This window comes from Podarcis pityusensis (assembly GCF_964106645.2).
Source record: "Podarcis pityusensis genome assembly, chromosome: 8".
Taxonomy (NCBI): domain Eukaryota; kingdom Metazoa; phylum Chordata; class Lepidosauria; order Squamata; family Lacertidae; genus Podarcis; species Podarcis pityusensis.
The window spans coordinates 36,311,164-36,324,541 of NC_138033.1; the positions used below are offsets into that span (position 1 = coordinate 36,311,164).

At 45.0% G+C, this 13,378-nt stretch overlaps 1 protein-coding gene across 1 annotated transcript in view; it reads right to left on the minus strand.

The window, feature by feature from the left end:
- PEPD (peptidase D) overlaps positions 1–13,378 on the minus strand; it is a 129,824-nt gene that overhangs the window by 66,725 nt on the left and 49,721 nt on the right. The gene's annotated exons all lie outside the window — the stretch shown is intronic.

Here is a 13,378-nt window from a genome sequence, read left to right on the forward strand (position 1 = left end):
CCAGGAAGAGAAGCCCGCAAGCAGGACCGGAGCATAACAGCATCTCCCTCTGTTTCCCAGCAACTGGTATTCAGAAATATACTTCCACTGACAGTGGCGGTAGTACATAGTCATCACTGGCAAATTGTTATAATGGTGACAGAGAAAGCTGGGTGATCCCCTCCCCCGGTTCCATTTCCAAAACCATACGAAAGAAACTTGGTTTGACAATAAAATAATACAAAATAGTAATAAATGCTGGAGATAGCACTGACCTCCAAATTCAGGAAAGGCTTTCAAGGTTGCCCTGGAGAGTGAATGCTCCATGACTTGCCCTAAGTGTTTTACTCCACCTATCTCTTGTAGAAGACAAAGTGCTTTGTCTGCTGCTACCGAGAATGAAAGCAAAGAGTAGCCCTCCCCCCTTTAATCTTCCACACATTTTTTTAAAAAAAAATTTTTTACAAGGCCAACAGGCTCAGTTCCATCTGAAACAGCTTATCTTTTGTTTGAGAAAAGCTGTAAGATGAAGCGTGCGTGAGAGAAAATTAAGACGTTGATCGTGAACCAAGCAAGGAAGTTCACTCGGCAGCGCAACTGAATTGGATCAAACCCAACCTCTACAAAAGGAGCTTTTCTCTCAAGAACCTGTCAGATTCAGAAGAGATTTCTTTACTACCACAGCCGGCATTGTCATCGGCCCGCTAATGCAAACAGGTGGCTTTCTATTCCCTGCTACAAGCCAAGAGGACAGAGAGACAGAGAGATGTAGGGCAACGTGACAGTGCCACAATGAAGAGAAACAGAGGGAGAGTTATTTGAAGCTCTGCCATAACAGCAGCACACACCCCCACACACCCAGAGCCCCCTCAAGGGATCGCAATGACCTTTATTGAGTTTTGTTAAAATGTAGGAAATGTACGATCATCTCAAGGAACAACACGAAGACACACAAATGGAAGAGAAATCCACCGGGAGAGAAAAAGAAGGTAACAGTCGACATAGAGTCACCTGAGTTGGAGGTCATTGGTCTGTGCATGCTGGCACGTCCCATGAAGGTCTAATACTGCATGTAAAAGTGGGGCTGGAGAGTGGAAAAGAATGGCAATATATCTCACATTTGACAACCAATACATCCATTGGGTTTCAGATAATTCATGGGTAAAGGTAAAGGGACCCCTGACCATTAGGTCCAGTCGTGGCCGACTCTGGGGTTGTGGCGCTCATCTCGCTTTACTGGCCGAGGGAGCTGACGTACAGCTTCCGGGTCATGTGGCCAGCATGACTAAGCCGCTTCTGGCAAACCAGAGCAGCGCACGGAAACGCCGTTTACCTTCCCACTGGAGTGGTACCTATTTATCTACTTGCACTTTGATGTGCTTTCGAACTGCTAGGTTGGCAGGAGCAGGGACCGAGCAATGGGAGCTCACCCCGTCGCGGGGATTCGAACCGCCGAACTTTTGATCGGCAAGTCCTGGGCTCTGTGGTTTAACCCACAGCGCCACCCGCGTCCCTTCAGTGCATGGGTAGAAGAGTCTGAAAAGCCCAAGGCACACATTTTCACAACCCTCTAGCGGCTATGGTGACTAATTTACCAGAAGTAATGTATTCAGCATTAACTCTGGAAGTACCACATGTGGAGTACTGAGTACAGTTCTGGTTGCCTCCCCTCCAAAAGAATATGGTAGAATTGGAAAAGGGTCAGAAAAGGGCAACTGAAGCAATCAGGGGGATGGAGAAACTGTCCTATGAGGAAATGTTGCAGAGTTTGGGACTTTATAGTTTTAAAGCGGCGAGCAAGAGATGACATGATAGAAGCTTATAAAATTATGCATGGCATGGAGAAAGTGGACTGAGAAGTGTTTTACTCCCTCAATCATAAACAACACAACTCACTAATGAAGCTAAATATTGGAAGATTCAGGGCAGATAAAAGAAAGGACTTCACACAGCGCATAGTCAAACTACAGATCTTTCTCCCCCAGGTGGCAGGGATGGCCACCAACTTGGACGGCCTTAAAAGACGACTTAGGCAAATTCATGGAGTGGGGGTGCTATTGATGACTACTAGCCATGATGGCTATGCTCTACCTCCATAGTTGGAGCCAGCAATGCTTCTGAACAGCAGTGGCTGGAAACCACAAGAGGGGAGAAGGCTTGGGTCCTGCTTTCAGTCTTCCCACAGGCATCTGGTTGGCCACTGTGAGAACAAGATGCTGGACTAGATGGGCTGTTTTCCTGATCCAGCAGGCTATTCTTATGTTCTTAAATTGTTTTCCTGGCACTGTGGCTAGGATATCAGCCTACACTGCTACTCCGACCTCCCTGCCCACATGCCATGCGTGCAAAGCTCTGCCCTAAGCAGCAGAGAGCACAACTATGCTTGCTCAGGGGCAGCCCAGAGGCTGCAGAAGCCCACTGGCATACGTTAAAGACCAATTCATTTACAAGCGTTTTTATACTGCCCTTCAAATATATTCCCAGAGTGCTTCATAAAGCAAATAAATCGACCAATTTAAATGCACATACAAAAAATATTTAGTAAGATAAAAGCCACAAAAAATATAAAAGCAACATAAAACAGTCAGCAGGATTAGAAATATATCTAACAAGCTTGGGGAAAATAAAACGGTATCTGGCTGGGACAATAGCTGTAGCCAGGCCCTGCCTCACTGTTCTGGGAAGAGCTTTCCAGAACTGGGGCATCCCAATGAGAGGGCCCTGTCCCTTGCCTCACCACACAAAGAAAGGCCTCCACTGAAGATTTCAGGATACATGTAGGGGTGTACGTAGACAAGGCGGCCTTCAAATTCCCTGGTCCTAAGGTGTGAAGGGCTTTATATGTCAACACCAGCTCAGACTGGGAATCTCTTAGCAAAGACATAACACCTTAATGCTCATTTGGGCATCCACATTCTGCATGAACTGCAGTTTCTGAACAGTCTACAAGGTCAGCCCCATATAGTGTGAATTACAGTAGCCTACCCTGGAGGTTAGCAGAGCATGGGTAACCCAGACCAGGATGCCTCTGTCCAGGTGGGGTTGCACCTGGCATAGCTGCCCAAGCTGGTAAAAGGCACTCACAATACCAAGATAAATCAAGAAACACTCCCAAACCTGTTCCTTTATTGGGAGAGCAACCCTGTCAAACACAGGATGAACAGTGCTTCCTCAGGCAGATGAACCACTGACTCTTCTCTGGTTTGAGCTTTAGCTGTTGGCCCTCGTCTGGTCACCAATTTAGCACTTCCACCATTTCAACTTCAGTTTAATGAAAAGGAGAAAGAACTGGGCCGCCTCTGCATATTGATGGCACCTTGTCCCAAATTTCCAAATGAGCTTACTTAGTGGTTTCAAACAGATGTTAACTACAGGTGTTAAAAAGCATGGGGGATGAAATATGCAATGCCATAGCACTAATGCCAAGGAGTTTACCATCTTTGGTGTTTCCCCCTTTGAAGTCAACTCATTGCTGGTGACCCAATCAACCTTTAAATGTCTTCTAGGACCAGGTGTTCCAGATGTCCCCGAGGAACAGCAAAGCTCTTCAAACCAAGACTGCCTAAGTGGATGAGGCAGAACCCTTTGGCTACTCACATGTTCTTCAGCAGAGAATGGGACAAGGCAGAGGGTGGGTGGGTGTACATCATATATTTTGGAAAATTGTTTTCCATTTGTTTGTTTGTACATTCAGATGCCTCTTGAGATATCACTGCCAAAAATTGGCACAAGGATTCCTGAGGTGAGGTGGCAGTCTTCACTGACGTTTCTATGCCAGGAACCATTTTGAATCAAGAGAGCAGACCAGAATGTGACTTTGGAGGGACTTCATCTGTTTTTTTTGACATAGGTTCATCTGCCTCTTGAGGTATCTTTGCTGAACTTGGCATCAGGGATCCCAATGTGGGGTGGCAGACTGTACTTCTGTTTGCATGCTGGGTGCCATTTTTATTCAAACTGGCGTACTAAAATGTGATTTTGGCATGATTTCTCAGCATAGGTTCAGCCACTTCTTGAGATCTCACTACATTCGGCACAAGGGTTCCTGAGATGGAGCAGCAGTCTTCATTGATGTTTGGATGCTGGGCGCCATCTTGAATCAAGATGGCAGAACAAAATGTGACTTTGGAATGACTTCCCCGATTTTTGCACAAATATTAAACTATCCATTTAAAAATCATGACATCTTTTTGGTTTCTAGAAATTGCTGGATAGTGCTGGGCTCTCCCCACTAGTGAAGGTAGATAGAGAGAGATATGGAAATATAGACAGATATAAGGAATAAAAATAAAAAATAGAACCAGCTTAATCACAAAGCACTTGTACATGTAAGGATTAAAATTGGTATTCGTGCCAGCAGGTATGGAAACAGACTGTTAGAGATACTGGGTTAAAATTTGTTCCTGACATTTATAATATTCAGTGTTTAAAAAAAGGGGGAAGAAAGAATGAAAGAAAAAATAAGAACCTCACCGAAAAGAATAATTGCTCCCACAGGGACCAATCCACAGGTCAAAGGGGGGCTTTTTTGCACTTGACTGCAACAGAGTCTTGACGGAGATTTTCAGTAAAACCTGAACTTCAGCTTGCAGCATAATTAAGGTTTGCCCTTGTGTGCACAGCTGAAGGAAAAAGTGCTACTTCAGTAGCTTGGAACAGCTGTCCCCACAAGCGAGAGGGAAGTCTGTCTATTCCAGGGAAGGGAGAACAGAATGAAAATAAATGGATTTTTAATTCAACTATTTTTAAAAAAGAATAAAGTGGAACTAATTTTCATTCTTGTCATGCAGAGCCTGGAGGCACAAAAGGGGAGGGCTTTGCCCCGAGAAATAATTAATTACCTGAAATTTCATTAGTTACGCTTATTAGTAAACTCAGAAGTTTAACACAGAGACTTATGCTACGCAGAAGACAAAGACGACGAAACTGCAGTCGCCAGGCACAGGCCCTCCAAGCTCGGCTCTGCCAACTGCCATTCCCTCCACCCCACTGGAGCTCTTCTATAAACCATATCCTACCAAAATTAGTGGGGGGGGGGTAGTGGTTGAAGGGTCACATTCTAAGTCTCTACTCCAGACTGAATATTTAATCTTCTGCCCCCTTTAACAGCTTTGGTGGAAGATTCAGGACACATAAAAGCAGTGCAGAGTTGAACTATGGGACTCGCTCCCACAGGAGTCAGTCATGGCCAACAGCCTGGATAGCTTTGAAAGAGGATAAGACACATACATGAAGGAGGGGGGCATTTGAATTCCCCACAGCATGTCACATCCTACTCCCCTAAATACCTGAAGGAGCATCTTCACCCCCACGGTTCTGCCTGGACACTGAGGTCCAGCTCCGAGGGCCTTCTGGCAGTTCCCTCACTGCAAGAAGCAAAGTTACAGGGAACCAGGCAGAGGGCCTTCTCGGTAGTGGCACCCGCCCTGTGGAACGCCCTCCCACCAGATGTCAAAGAAATAAACAACTATCTGATGTTGAAAAGACATCTGAAGGCAGCCCTGTTTAGGGAAACTTTTAATATTTGATGAATCATTGTATTTTAATATTCTGCTGGAAGCTGCCCGGAGTAGTTGGGGAAACCCAGTCAGATGGGGGAGGTATAAATAAATTATTATTATTATTATTTATTATTATTATTATTATTATACTGTAACTCCTTTTAGGCAACTGTCATATAGATGCCCCTGGTTTGCACAGCATGGTAAGCCATACTACAGCTGTTAACTCATGGTTAGTGAGGAGGTAACTTAGCATGTTCCCTGGACAAAATAGGACCAGGGAGAAGCAAAGCAGCTGAAAGCTCCTCCTCTCTGGGAGCCGGCAGGTTCTTGTCATCACAGTATGGACAATTTTGGAGGTGGTCATTTCTGACTGGCTGGCACCCTGAAGGAGGACATTCCAGCTTGCAATATTTTGCTGTGGTATTGACTTGTGGCTTATGAAACCATTGCCTTGCCATGGAACGAATGTGAATGAATGTGTTCACATCACTATACTTGGTGAATGGAAAGGCTAGAATGACTTATATGGATAATTCAAAGCTACAGTTAAAAGAGTCAAAGTGTGGTAGGAAAATGTTGATGGGGTTACCAGATAAACTGTACAGACCACAAGTTTTTTAGGAAGAAATGAAAGGGTCAGTGAGTGAGAAAAGGAACTTTGCTTCAGTTTCTTTTATCACTTTCCAGGAAAGATTTGAAGTTAAGGTTGCAACATCTGACAGCTTGTTATTAATGGACAAAATTAATATTCTAGACATCCCACTCGGGAGCTGTCGACATTCGTGCCCACAGAGCTCAATTATGCAGCATCTGTGGTCGCGGGAAGAAGGAGGTCGACGTGTGGAAACTGTTGAATTCCCCAGCTGCTGAGCAGGTAGAGCGCAATGTCAACGAAGGCTCATCCGGGGCACATCTTGGCTTTCACCTGTCTGAAGGGACAGGAGGGACAGGAGGCCAGCGAGGAGGCTACACAGCTGGTTGTCTTTCCCAAGAAAGAGAAGAGCCACTGAGCTGCAAAATTCATTTTTGTTAGTAAAACAAAATCAGTTCTATAAATATAGAATTGTGGAGTTGGAAGGGACCCCAAGGGTCATCTAGTCCAAGCCCATACGGTGCAGGAACTCCAACTAAAGACTCACCAGCAGATGGCCATCCAACCTCTGTCTAAAACCTTCCAAGGAAGGAGAGTCCATCACCTTCTGAGGTAGGTTGTTCCAACTGACTCACAATTTTTACAGTCAGAAGGTTCATCCTAATGTTTACTGTATGTTGCAATTTCATGTATTGACCAAGGAAAAGTGGAGGAAAAAGTGAATGGGAAAACCTGGACTAGCTGCAGCTCAATGCCTGGAGGGCAGGACACAAATACAGCCCCAAGGGCTACTAGAGGGCTTTGATGCAGATTCTGTGGGATGTGCAGAGTCGGTGGAGTATGCAATAGAAAATTATTATTATATCATTAGTATTGCAATGCACTCCAAGTTCAAGTTTACCATTTCCAATTAATGCATTAGCTGAGCCCGATTTCCTCGAGGTGAAGAAAAGGCAATATTGGAGGATATAAAAAGGCAGCGGCAATTCCTTTAGGTTCTGCTGGCTGCACTTGTTTATTTTTAAGATTGGCTTTAACCACTTGGGCATGGCGTTTTATCTGTTCGTTGGGCTTGTAAGCCACCGCGACACCCCCCAGGTGGGCTAAGAGGCAAGGCAGCCATTTCAAACTAAAATCAATATGTTCTCGGCTGAAGTTCAGAGAGCCTTGTGCTGCTGGCAACCTCTGGAACATCCTAAGCAAGCACAGAGAGAATAGTTCCAGCATGGAATATCAAAGATGCTTCCCTCTTTAAAAACTCTGTATGCTATCACACACACAAAACAGGGCAATGGAGGTGGCGGTGAAGGCGGCTCCAGTGGCAGCAGGTCCATTGTAGAATCCCAGCAGCTTATAAGTAACCTGGGAACATGGAGCAACCCAGTCAGATGGGTGGGGTATGCCATATTTACTCAACTGTAATGCACACCTTTTTTGGCCAAATTACTTTGCAAAAATTAGGGTGTGCATTAGATTTGATGGTGCATTAGATTCGCATAAATACGGTAAGTTGTGGTTGTTGTTACAACCCAAAAATTGGGGGGGGGGGGAATCTAAGGCGTTTCACAAAGTAATTGCAAGATTACAAAAGATAAGTCCACCCACTTCCAGCATTCCTGAGACAATGATACTCAAAAGGCCTATGAAAACAGCTACAAAGCTCATTGGGTGACCTAACCAAACTCACAGGGTTGTTTGCATGGATAAAATTGGGAGATGGGGGGAGCAGAAGCCACTTACACTGCCTTGCACTCCATGGAGGAAAGATGTAAATAAATAAAACAACATTTTCTTCTTCATTTCCTCCATTGTTGTTCTTGCTTTTTAAAAGGATTTTGTTTTCCCAATAAGCAGTAACATAGAATATTCACATTCTGTATAAAGGCCTCCTCTTCAACCTGGTTTATATGGAAGGCTTGGCTCTCTCTTTCTTGCATAGTCGGAATGTCAGAGTTCAGGTGGAGGAATGGGAAGCCAGATGCTTATTGTCTATATCCTGCTTCTGTCCCCCACCAGTTTTGTGAAGTTCGCTTTCTTGCGCAAATGGCAGGAGGCACAAAGCCAACTTGCACCTTTCCTGAAATCTTTGAGGCAAAAGGGGATATCAGAAGGCTCCCACCAGTGACGCCCTTGAAAATAAATTTTCACTTCTCTGCCTCAGAGGAGAATGCTGAGAACTGGAGGGTGAGGGAGGTTTCGGCAGCCCCAGAAGAAGGGGAAAGGCACTTAGAAAGTGGAGGGGTTGTGAAAAGTGCATCTGAAACTTTCTGCCATCAACAGATTAAGGGCACTGAGTGGCAGGAAATAAGCATATCCTTCTTGAGCCTAAAGAAAGAATCTACCGTTTAGTAGCATGGATTCCCAGAGTCATCGATCAGCTAAGCTACATCTTATCAAAACTAAAACTCGGGGCAATCAGGAAATATCCAAGCTGGCATTGTCAGCATCAAGAAACACAGAAGGCAAAAAAGAAGGAAGATAAAGGACTAGATCCAGGCTTTTTGGAAGACTGGACCTCCCACCACATCAGTTCTTACATTGTTTTGATGGTGTGTTGATCATTTTTGCCTATCATTGCTGTTAGCCACTTTGAACTTATCTATAAGCCACTTTCAGTCTCCTAAATGGAAATCATGCATGGAACCCATTTCAAAAAGGAAGTGGGGGAAATAGAAGGACTAGCCATTTAAGACCACAGCCATATTTAAATCTCTAATTTTCCCCAGAATGTTGATTACAAATTAAATCCCAACTCAACACACATCGTCCCTGCGAAGGTACAATGGGACATCTTTGGCCACATCAGGAACTATTATAAAAAGAATGTCCCTTGCTGCTCACTATAGCAAAAAACAAAGAGTCTATTTCTGCCCCCTCCCATTCACTTCTGAATATGAAAAGGTTATTTCTGATTTTGACTGGGATTCATAGCATTTGAAAATCAGAAGACTATCCCGAAGATGGATTTTTTTGCCCTCTAGCTTAAAACATGGAAATAAATATTTGAATAACTTAAATAGCAATATCTGCCACGAGATAGGAAGTCATAAATCCACAACATAATCAGGAAGGTGGGGGAAAAGAGATTGGCTTCAGCTATTCACTCTTGGATGTGCACAATCTTCATTTTATTTTTGTGCCCTTGAAAAAAGGGATAAATGAAAAGGTGTGAGCCGTAATCCGTGAGAGCTCCACAGATACGGAAATTTAACACTGACAGATATGACAGAGACTCATCTGATAGCCTAAGCCCTGCTTCAGAAATCAGGGAGAGGACAATGAACTGAATACGGAATAAAGAGCCAAATCTGACCTCTTCAGCGGTGAAGATGCAGCCAGTGGGGCGGGGGACTGAGCCATGCAACAAATATCAAAAGCTAAAGAAGGGCGGCGGTGTTAGTGGGGCTCTGCATTAACATCACTGCCACTCTAAGTAAGTCACAGCTAAGTCCTTCTGGCTTCGGAATTCTTTTATCCCACTTACACTATTGATTTTCAAAAGGCTGGGATAGATGGCTGCCCTGGAATCAGATTAAGGCGAGAAAAGGGGGGACGGATGGACCCAAAGGAATTAAATTCTGGGAAGGGAGGGTAGAGAGGGAAAACTGTTGGAAGATTAGAGAGAGAGAGAGAGAGAGAGAGAGAGAGACAGACAGACAGACAGACAGACAGAGTGGGATATGAATAATACACTCAGGAACGAAGGGAAATTTCCCACCTGCCTTTCCGAGGAGCTGGTCGTGCTTCCATGACCCTGAAGCATTAGAGGAAGTCAGACCAGGCAAATGAAACAGCAACAAAGAAGGATAACACTGGACACTTTGGGAAGGCCACAGGTACAATGGAGAGAGTTGTGTTTTATGAATCAGAGAGGAGATTCCCTAAGGCATCTCCAAAGGGGCTTGCATCTGTTGGGGGCTACTGAACATCGCTCTCATTCCTCAGTGAAGGAGAGCCTTGATCTAAAACAAGATGCAAAAGGAGAGAGGAGCTTACTTCGTGCATTGGACCCCAGAGAAGATAATCTCTAGCACTTCTGCCCAGATCCATGGGAAATCTTCTCCAATACAGCAGAGTAAAGGGTGCAGGGGAACTCCAACATCCCAATACTCTGCCTCAACAAGCGGACTTTGCCAGCTCTGTGCTGGCTTCCATCAAGAAGGAACTGACGCAGTCTTGGTCGCTGATCTCACAGGTTCTTCAAAAGGCTTAAAGGGCACTTGGTGGTCACAGAAAATCCTCCAGCTCCACACACACAAGGCTCCAGCCAGCCTGTCCCTCCCAAGCACCAGCTCTCTTGGACTACCATCATGAAGTTTCAGCTGCCTGGCTAGTGTGAAAGTACCCCAATATGTAGCCAAGCATCGCTGGGTGGGAGTCACAGCCTTACGCAGCATCCGCTTTTCCACAAAAACAATTTGCCGTCCCTTAAGAGTCAAACAAACCTTTTATTAAAGGGGGATAATAGTAGTAATAAAAAGCTGTAAAAGGCACGAAGGCTGGATGCACGCACAGTTAAGCCTTATGATATTCCTCCACTCTATTGATCTGACATTATTTATGGCAACTTTACTGGGCAGAATATCGTCAGCCTCTTCCCAAATTGAGTTTTCGGAGACTGCAATAAGGAGGATGAGGCTCTTCCTGGATTCAGCTGTGTCACAGGCAGAGATGGTTGGATTCTCCCGGGGTCTTCTCAGAACACCCCGGAAATGAACTAATTTGTTTCCCCAAAATAACTGGAGATAAATTTGATTTCCTGAGCTAATCTGAAGGACTCAGGAAATGAGCACATGACCTGAACCCGTGAGCCAATGTTGAGAGCGCCTGCCTTTATTAGTTATTACTGTATTTCTTATATTTATATCCCTCCCCTTGTCTCAAAGGAGCAGACTAGGAAAGGTCTCTACTGAAAAGGCCCATTGAAAGAGGAAAGTCAAATGAAAACAGAAATGAGGACTGCCTAATTTTCAACCAGAGGGAATTCCAAAGGGTTGAGGCCACAACACCAAAGGCCTGATAGTTACCCGTTAATTGGATATTTTTCAACAGAGGTTGGATAGCCACCTGTCAGGGATTCTTTAGCAGCGATTCCTGCATTACAGTGGGTTGGACTAGATGAGCATCTGTATCATCCAGGGCCATGCAGGTTTTCTGTCCCATAATTATCTCCAATGGATTTCCCAAGCTATTCCATGTTCCCACAGGCAAAGAAGGAAACGTCACAAGCAACTTACAAGGAAGTCATATTCTCAGCTTCTCTTGATGCTGCTTTAAAGTTTTCAGTACTAATCTTTACAAGGTTGGCAAGAACCATTTGGGGCTTTAAAAGAATGCAACAATAGCTTCCAAGAGGCTTTGCAATGCTAATCCACCTCTAAATACTGCATTTCTCTTTCTACTTAAAGAAAAAGTGACTGAGGCCCATTAACCAAATGTTGGTTCTGCACCATCCTCCCCATCTTTCTTCTCCAGCACACCGAAAGCAAATATGTCATGGGATGCGCATCGAACTGACCCATTTTGCCTTGCACAGCCAAACACATGTCAAGTACACTTGATGATACTAAAAAATGCCCCAATGGGACCTTTTAATTCATTTTAATGCGACACCGACTCCTATGCCAATGCCACTTGATTGAAATTATGAATCAAGTGTTAATTACCTCATTAAAAAGGCAACATATTTTATGGCATGATGGGGAAAGTGAGATTAGAATAGAAGGAGCCTAATGACAAATGTGAATGCCAGGCAAATTTAATCTCCCTTCAAAACAAAGAGGCTACGTTTAGCTGCAAGGGATCAAACTGATGCTTAAATAACGTTGATGAAACTTCTAAAAGTGAACTCAGGTGGTGACAGCCAATGGCTTTGTAGCCAAATCAGGGGCCACAGAGAAACACAAGGGAGGTATCAGTCAGCATCTTTGGCGGAACCCCAAGGTTCACAGATGTACAAGAAGAGAGGATGGAGGCAAAATCCAACCCACAGCCACCCGTGTACTGAGCATGTTCAGTAGACACAGAATGCTGAATGTCACTTGGAAAAGAAAAATGGAACGGCTATCCTGGAGCACGAGACACCTGGCTGGCTGGTACCCTGAAGATCTGCACACCTGCAACAACTTGTGGAGATCCCCCATTAACACAGACCACTTTAAGAAAAGTCCCAGTGTGAGAACATATTGTTACAAAAGCCCAGCGCCGGTCCCTCTCTCTGCCAAGCCGTGGCAAGAGTGCATGGGATCTCAGGCACCAATACAGGGTCTGTGTCCCTTTGGAGACTAGAAGACATGGTAGAGGCTGTCATGCTTTAAGAAATAGGGTCTATTTGCCTATTTACACCCTCGGTCTGCATGGAGGGGGTCCAGATCTTAATGGCCCAAAGCATTGCAGGCAGTCATTCCTTCTCCCCCACCAAGATGGATCCAGCGGCAGAGCATATGCCCACACTGCCCAGGACAGGCGTGCTCCCGAGAAGCGCAGGGCACACTACTGAGAGGGGCGGGGCATGGAGGGTGCCCTCCCAGACACGGGAGAGCTGCTTGGGTGCATGGAGCCGTGCCTGCGCCCTGCAGCCAGGGAAGGAGCAAGCCGTCAGTGGCAGATATTCGGCGCGCCACCCACCCACGACTGCCAAATGTCACCCCACTCAGCGAAGACACCTGGGGTGTTCACCCCCACCACACCCCCTTCCTCCACCCCAGATGGATCTCCCCTCTTCTTCTTCCCAGAAGCCCCTTGTCCTCCCCCAGAGCAGTTACCCTGGCAAACTTCCAAATTTCCAGTCACTGGTCACACCTGGAGCAAGGAGTTGTTGATGACTGTCAATGGCTCTCTATTGAAATGCTAACAGCTCTGCTCTTCCCTCAGCCAACCAGACTGGTTTGCATAAGGCAGCCCCAGAATTCCTTTGCAGCTTATATTCTTTCTTCATATCACATAACCCAAAATCCTAGCCTTTATTATTTTTTGTGTTTAGGGGGACCCCCCCCCCCCCGATGGCAGTTCTGTAACACCATTCATACAAGGACATCTTCTTGCAGAATTAAATAAAAAGTAAAATAAAAGGAGATGCCTTAGTTTGCTTAATAAGAAAACATGGAGTTTTAAGGAAAGACACTGCATGCATATGAAACCCTATTAACACCAGTATGTTAAAAGAGGCTTAATTGGTAGCATTTATTCCATAATTATAAAATTGGATAATAAAGTTGGAACATTTATGAGGAAATGGGCCAGAGATCTATAAGAGGAGTGGACTACGGAGCAGAAATGGATTTGGGTTAAATTACCACCACCA